Source organism: Dasypus novemcinctus, chromosome 21 (genome assembly GCF_030445035.2).
Source record: "Dasypus novemcinctus isolate mDasNov1 chromosome 21, mDasNov1.1.hap2, whole genome shotgun sequence".
Taxonomy (NCBI): Eukaryota; Metazoa; Chordata; class Mammalia; order Cingulata; family Dasypodidae; genus Dasypus; species Dasypus novemcinctus.
The window spans coordinates 15,097,642-15,103,899 of record NC_080693.1 but is presented as its reverse complement, the minus strand read 5'-3'; the positions used below and the strand labels follow the sequence as shown (position 1 = coordinate 15,103,899).

The 6,258-nt window shown below is 60.4% G+C and overlaps 1 non-coding gene across 1 annotated transcript; it reads left to right on the top strand.

The window, feature by feature from the left end:
• Positions 1–1,216: 1,216 nt before the first annotated feature.
• On the top strand, positions 1,217–1,322 carry LOC111763749 (U6 spliceosomal RNA). The gene has a single exon (XR_002796552.1). It is a non-coding gene; the product is annotated as a U6 spliceosomal RNA (small nuclear RNA).
• Positions 1,323–6,258: the final 4,936 nt, after the last annotated feature.

Here is a 6,258-nt window from a genome sequence, read left to right as displayed (position 1 = left end):
GTGGCCAAGACAGAGCCCGTCGTTCCTTGCTGTTCGTTTCTCTCCCAGCGCTTCTTGTCCTTCTACAGCCTCTCCAGCAGGTGCACGTGCCATTCCTGGGCCGAGAGGCCTGTGGGGGTCTCTGCCAGTATTCCCAAGAGGGCCCAGAGACACCCCCCCCAATCATTAGACAGGCCACGCATGTGCTGGCTCCACCCAAGGTGTCCCACAGGCTTGCCAGGTGAGTAAGGGGTCCACCCACCTACCCATCCATCCATCCATTTATCTACCCATCCACCCACCCATTCTTTATCCATCTGACCACCCACCCACCCGCTCATTACGCACCCACCCATCCACCCATTCACTATCCGTCCTTCCAACCATCCAACCATACAGGCACCGATGAGCCACCCATTCATTATTAACCCGTTCATCCATCCACCGTCCATGCACCTGCCCAATATCCATATACTCACTATCCACCTGCTAATCCGTCCATGCACTCACCGTTCGTTTTCGATATTCTTTCACCCATTCATTCCCCAATACCCATCCATAAGTCTCCCCACGTGCGCACATGCACGGTCTCCTCCACCGCCCCCCCACCCGTCCACGTTACAGGTATTTATTGAGCACCGCACACCCGGCAGCATGCTCGGCCCTGTAGACTGCAGGGCAAGATGTCCCCCCTGCCTTGGTGGTGCTTCCAGTCCAGTGGGGAAGACAGAAAGGTAAACAAGCAAGGACAGGGGATAAGGTCTGATGCGAGCGAGCGAGGAGAGCTCCAGGAGGGGCAAGCAGAGGCACGTCCTCAGACCCGGGCACCCGGGCAGGCTTCCTGCACAAGGCAGTGTCCCCGCGGAGCCCGAAGGCCGGGTGGGAGTCGGCCGGGCAAAGGTGCGGGGACAGCCCACAGTGCAGAGCTGCGCTGGACCGCCGCGCGCGAAGCCAGGGAGGTGGCAGGGCCAGCGGGGGAAACGCGGGCCACATCCCTTAGGCTCACATAAGCCTTCCCGCCCGCTGGCGGCGCCCCTCCCTCCCCGCCCCACGGGGCCCAGGAGGCCCGCTGTCCCAGCAAGGCAACGGCCTCAGCGCGCGGCCGGGCTCGGGGGGCTGGGAAGTGGCCTGCGGACCCCCAGGCGCCCTGGCGCCGTCGTCATCGTGGCTGCCCAGGCCCCTCGCCCTGCTGCCCAGGCGCGGCGGGCCGGGCGCGTGATGAGTGAAGCTCTCTCGAGCGCTCGCTTCGGCAGCGCAGATGCTGAGACTGGAACGACACAGAGAAGATGCGCGCGGCCCCTCCGCCAGATGACACACAAAATCGTGAAGCGTTTCTTACGTTTTGCTGAGGGCAGGGAGAGGCAAGAGGAGCTGTGATGTGGGGGCCTTTTCAGGACTTGGAGTTGTCCTGGGTGGTTCTGCAGGGACAGATGCTGGACATTGCATGTCCTGCCTTAACCCACTGAGTGGACGGGGGAGAGCGTAAGCTACAATGTAAACTATCATCCATGCGGTGCCGCCGCGCTCCGAAGTGCACTCACCAAGTGCAATGAAGGTGCCACAATGACGACAGAGGGAGTTAATGAGGGAGGAGTGTGGGGGGGTGAGGGGTATATGGGAACCTCTCATATTTTTTAATGTAACATTTCGTGTGATCTATGTATCTTTTAAAAAAAAGACAACAAAAATTTTTTTAAAAAAACACAAAACATCACTTGCGTGTGCCCAATGTGACCCGTGCCCTCCCAGGAAGAGGAAATTTGGACCCAAGCGATGGACAGTGGAGAGAAGGCCACGTGGGCACCGAGGCGGGGAAGGCGCCGGCCGGTTCCCGGCCACCGCGGGAGCCAGGACGGATGCCGAGGCCGATGCCCCCCGGCAGCTCTCAGAGGAACCGTGATTTCAGGCCCCCGACGCGGAACGGCGAGACCACAGACGCCCGCCGTCTTAAGCCACACGGACGGCTTGTGACGCAGCAGCCCTGGGGGAGGAGGACGGGGCCTTTGGGAGGACTCCCAGGGGAGGAGAGCCCGGCCCAGGCCGGCCCGGCCTCCCGCCCGCCGTGTTAGAGCTCGGGACAGTGGGCCTTGGTTCAAATCAGGACCGAGGTGAGGCCGAAAGCCCCGTGTGGAATTCCTGCTTTCTAAGATCCGTTGTATTTTTCCGTGTTTTTGGAATTCCTGCTTTTGCGGTGGGAAGACGGACCTTCCCAGGGATACCTGCTCCCCATCCCCTAGGACCCAGACCCCAGCCCGGATGTGGGGAACCCCGACGCTCCCCAGGAACGAGGCCGCGGGGGCCGGCTGCTGGTTGCCATGGTTACAGGCAGGCGGCTCGGTTTGACAGCCACGTGCTGCAGGAGGGTGGAGGGGGAGTACTCGGAGAGGACCCCCCCCCGGCCAGGTGGGGGGCAGTCTTGATCTAGAGAGGCCAGGCCCACACGACCCTGCACCCCCAAACCTGGCTTCACCCTCTCTCCTGCTTGCCGGCCTCGAGGGACCTCCCATCCTCACCTGGAGGAAGGTCCCCGCGCCCTGCCGCCCTCTCAGAGCCCCCACGGTCGGTCGGTCCGGTCCTGGGCTCTGCTTCCCAAAGTAGCCGTTCCTAGGAACACAGCTACGCGACATTGTCTCAGCGGTTTCGGGCTCGCAGCGTGCTGGCCCCTGATTCTCACTAACAGGGATTGGTAGAGCCCCCACCTTTTCTTTTTATCCCCCCCCCTTGCAGCTTGCTTGCTGTCTGCTCTCTCGGTCCCTTTGCTGCACGCTCTCTGTGTTTTTGCTTGTCTCTATTTGTTGCATCACCCTGCTGAGTTGGTGCACTGCGGGTGCACGGGCGAGCCCGCCTTCACAAGGAGGCCCTGGGACACGAAACCAGGACCTCCCATATGGTAGGCGGGAATCCAACTGATTGACCCACAGCCGCTTCCCCCACCCCTTTTGTTTTAGATGAGGAAACTGAGAGTCAGAGGGGCAAGACTTTACTGTGATAACCCTGGAGGGAGGAATCAGAACCCCCGACTCCCAGTAGTTTTACGTCCTCCCTGCCTCCACCATACCGTGTGTGTCTCAGCGTAACCAGGGAGAATCCTAATATTCTCTCCTCCCGACTTTGCCTGCACTACCCCTCACTGCAATGCCCTCACATCCTCTGCCTGTCCACATCAGAGGTTGGGGCTGACTTCCTCAGGGGAGCCTTCCCCGTCCTCCTCTCTCCTCCCCTTGGCTGCTGGGGGCTTAGGAGCCGTCTCCTCGCAGCCCACACCCTGGGTGAGGAACGAGCTGCACCCCTGGCCGAGTCGCTCGGAGGCTCTGATCAAATGAGGAAGTGGACAATGCTGTCCCTTTGGGTGATCAAAGCTGGGAGGCGGAAGCCGAAGGGACAATGGGAGCCCAGAGTGGGTCGTGAGGCTCAGCTTACAGGACAAGCACAAGGTAACCAGGTGAGAGGTGTGAGGAGGGGGTCGGCACAGGAGACAGAATGTGCAGGCACGGGATGGGGGGCTGGAGAGGAGGAAGGGTGTGGTCTGCAGAGAGCAGAGCCCAAGGAACCCCTTTGGGACTGGACCCACGTGACAACAGCTTTCAGCAGGGAGGGACATCATCAGACCTGTGGGTTTTATTTTTTATTTTTTAGAAGGTACTGGGGATCGAACCCAGGACCTTGTAAGTGGGAAGCAGGCGCTCAACCACTGAACTACATCTGCTCCCCAGATTTGTGGTTTTAAACCACTTCTCTTTCTGCCCCTCGAGAGCAGCCTGGAAAGGTGGTGCTTTAGTCTCACGCACCTTAGAAGTGCTTCACTAGTCCTCCAACGAGCAGCCCTAACGTTTGGCTGGAGCCAGCAGTGCCGCGACAAATATTCCCGTTCTTGCGTCACTTTCCACTCAGGCAAGTATATTTTAAGGCAATCCGCACCCACACGGAGCCTTACCCCCCCGACCGAGCTTTGCCGGTTTCAGCTACGAGTGGTAGATGTTTCTCACATTTTATTCTGCGTTTCCAGTTTGCGCTGGAGAGCTTGGCTTGCCCATCCGCCATGTTGCCAAAAGCAGAAGCATTTTAAAATTATGATTCAAGGGTAACGTTGTAAGCATCTTAGATGTCCAGTTATGAGTAAACAGGTGATGATGAAACAAACAGGCGTTTTCAACACGGGGCTGCTCTGGCAGGACGGGATTGGTTGGCCGGCGCTCAGAGGCACGGTCAGTGGAGTGAGTCTATTCCCGATTGGCTTGTGGATGCGAGGGCCGCCGCCGGTTCCCACGTATACAGGTGTGAGTGGCACCTACTTGCTGGCCGCAGGCTCCCACAGATCCCCATGCACAGCGGACAGCAACGCCGGCTGACAGCGGAGGGCAGCACTGGCGTGGAACACAAGAGCACGCTTCTCGTGCAGAGGTGGGAGATGCCCCCACCAAGCAGGAGCATGGGACTGGAGCTTGGGGGGAGGATGTGGGTGGGCAGAGGGGTGGGGCCTTCCAGCCAGGGAGAAGAGCTGAGCAAAGGCCGGGCGGCCCCAGCCCTTTCCGGGGGGGGGCGGGGGGAGGATGCTTCTGGCAGATTCATAAATCAAGGAAGGCCACAACGGGGCTAGCAAGACCAAAGCGTGTTTGTAAAGTCAGGGTTCTCGAGGGAAACAGAACTGGTGGGAGATACCTGTAGATGATATGGGAGTTTATGAAATTGTCTCGCACAGCCTTGGGGATGCCCAAGTCCAAATTCCACAGGACAGGCTGCAAGCCAGGGGCTCCGTGGAGGGCCTTGATGAGTTTCCAGGAGACAGTGGCTGTCCGAGGCAGAGATGGGACTTCTCTCTCTGAATGCTGAAATCACTGCCCCTCGAAAGGCCTTCAGCTGGATGAGACGTCGCTCCTTGCTGACGGCAATCCCCTCGGTTGATTGTAGGTGTAACCAGCCATCTGTGCAATCAACTCGCTGACAATTAAAGTCCACGAAAAGCCCTTGTGTTACAATTAACCCAGTGCTTGCTTGACCAGACAATTGGGCACCATCGCCTGGCTGGGTGGACGTGTGAGCTAACCGTCACAATCGACGATGAGTGCTTTAACTCCCACAACGCCCCTTTGGAGACAGAAGTCTGAGGTCTAAACTTGAGGTCCTTGGTCACTGGCCTGTGACAACCGCAAGTGGACGGCTTCTGCCTGAGTACACTGAGGGTGAGGTGAGAAGCCTGCAGGGCTGGCAGCGCAGGAGGGGCCTCGTGGCAGGCCAAGGAAAAGGGAACCCCCCCAAAAAAAGGGGGGGGGCAACCAGAAGAGCAGAATTTTCCATAGATTTCGGTCTCCCTAGGGCAGCTGGCATGGTGGAGGGATTAGACCAGGAGAGAAGGTCTGTGGGGTGGGGATAGGAGGCAGGAGGCACCATCCCATTTTATCCCCAAGAAAACAGCCTTGGAGAGGTGGCCGGCTCCCCCGAGGCTCACCCCAATGTCTTTCCCAGGTTGAGGCTGTGGCCACCTGGGGGGCGCTAAACATTTGCAGAATGTATTGACCAAAGGAGGAGAGCCAAATTCCAAAACGGGGGGCCGCCTGCTTCCAGAGCGCCGTAGCCCGGGGGCGGGGGGTGGGCACGGGGGGCGGGAAGGGGGGCTGGCAAAGCAGAGCAGTCGACGCAGGGTGGCCGGGTTGGGGGGGCGCTCGCTGGAGGTGGGGGTCAGAAGAGGAGGAAGGCGCAGGCGGAAAGGGTCAAGCTGGAGGACCCTGCCAGCGCTTCCTGGGGGGGCTCCTGGGCCCTCGCCCCCAGTCTCCCTTCTCCCAAGTCGGGGTTCTGCACTCAGCTCCGGCCCCTCTGCTGTCCTCATACGGCCCCCTTTTGACTCCCCTACCCCCCACCAAAACCTGGGTCTGAGCTCGCAGGCAGGACTGGGCCCAGCTGCCTCCCCCGCCAGGGCAGCCCCTCGCGGCTGGTCCGGCAGGCCCGCGGCCCGTGTGCGGCCCTCGCGTCAGCTGCACCCTTCCTCAGTGCAGGCCAGGCCGGAGCGGCTGTGCGGGCGTCCCCGGCAGCCCCCACGCTTGGGCCCCTGGGTTCAAATCCCGGCTCTGCGCAACTTGCTGGACCAAGTCACTTCCTCGGTCTCCTTTCGGCAGTAAAACGGAAGATAGAATTCCTCCTGCGAGGTGTACGTGGGACAGCCGAGAGCCCGGCGCGCGATCGGCACGCGGGAAGCGCCAGCCTGGGCCGCTCAACTCGGGGAGCCCAGGGCGCCCTCCCCGGCCTTGGCTCTGTAACCCCCCTTCCCAAGGCCTCACCCCTGTC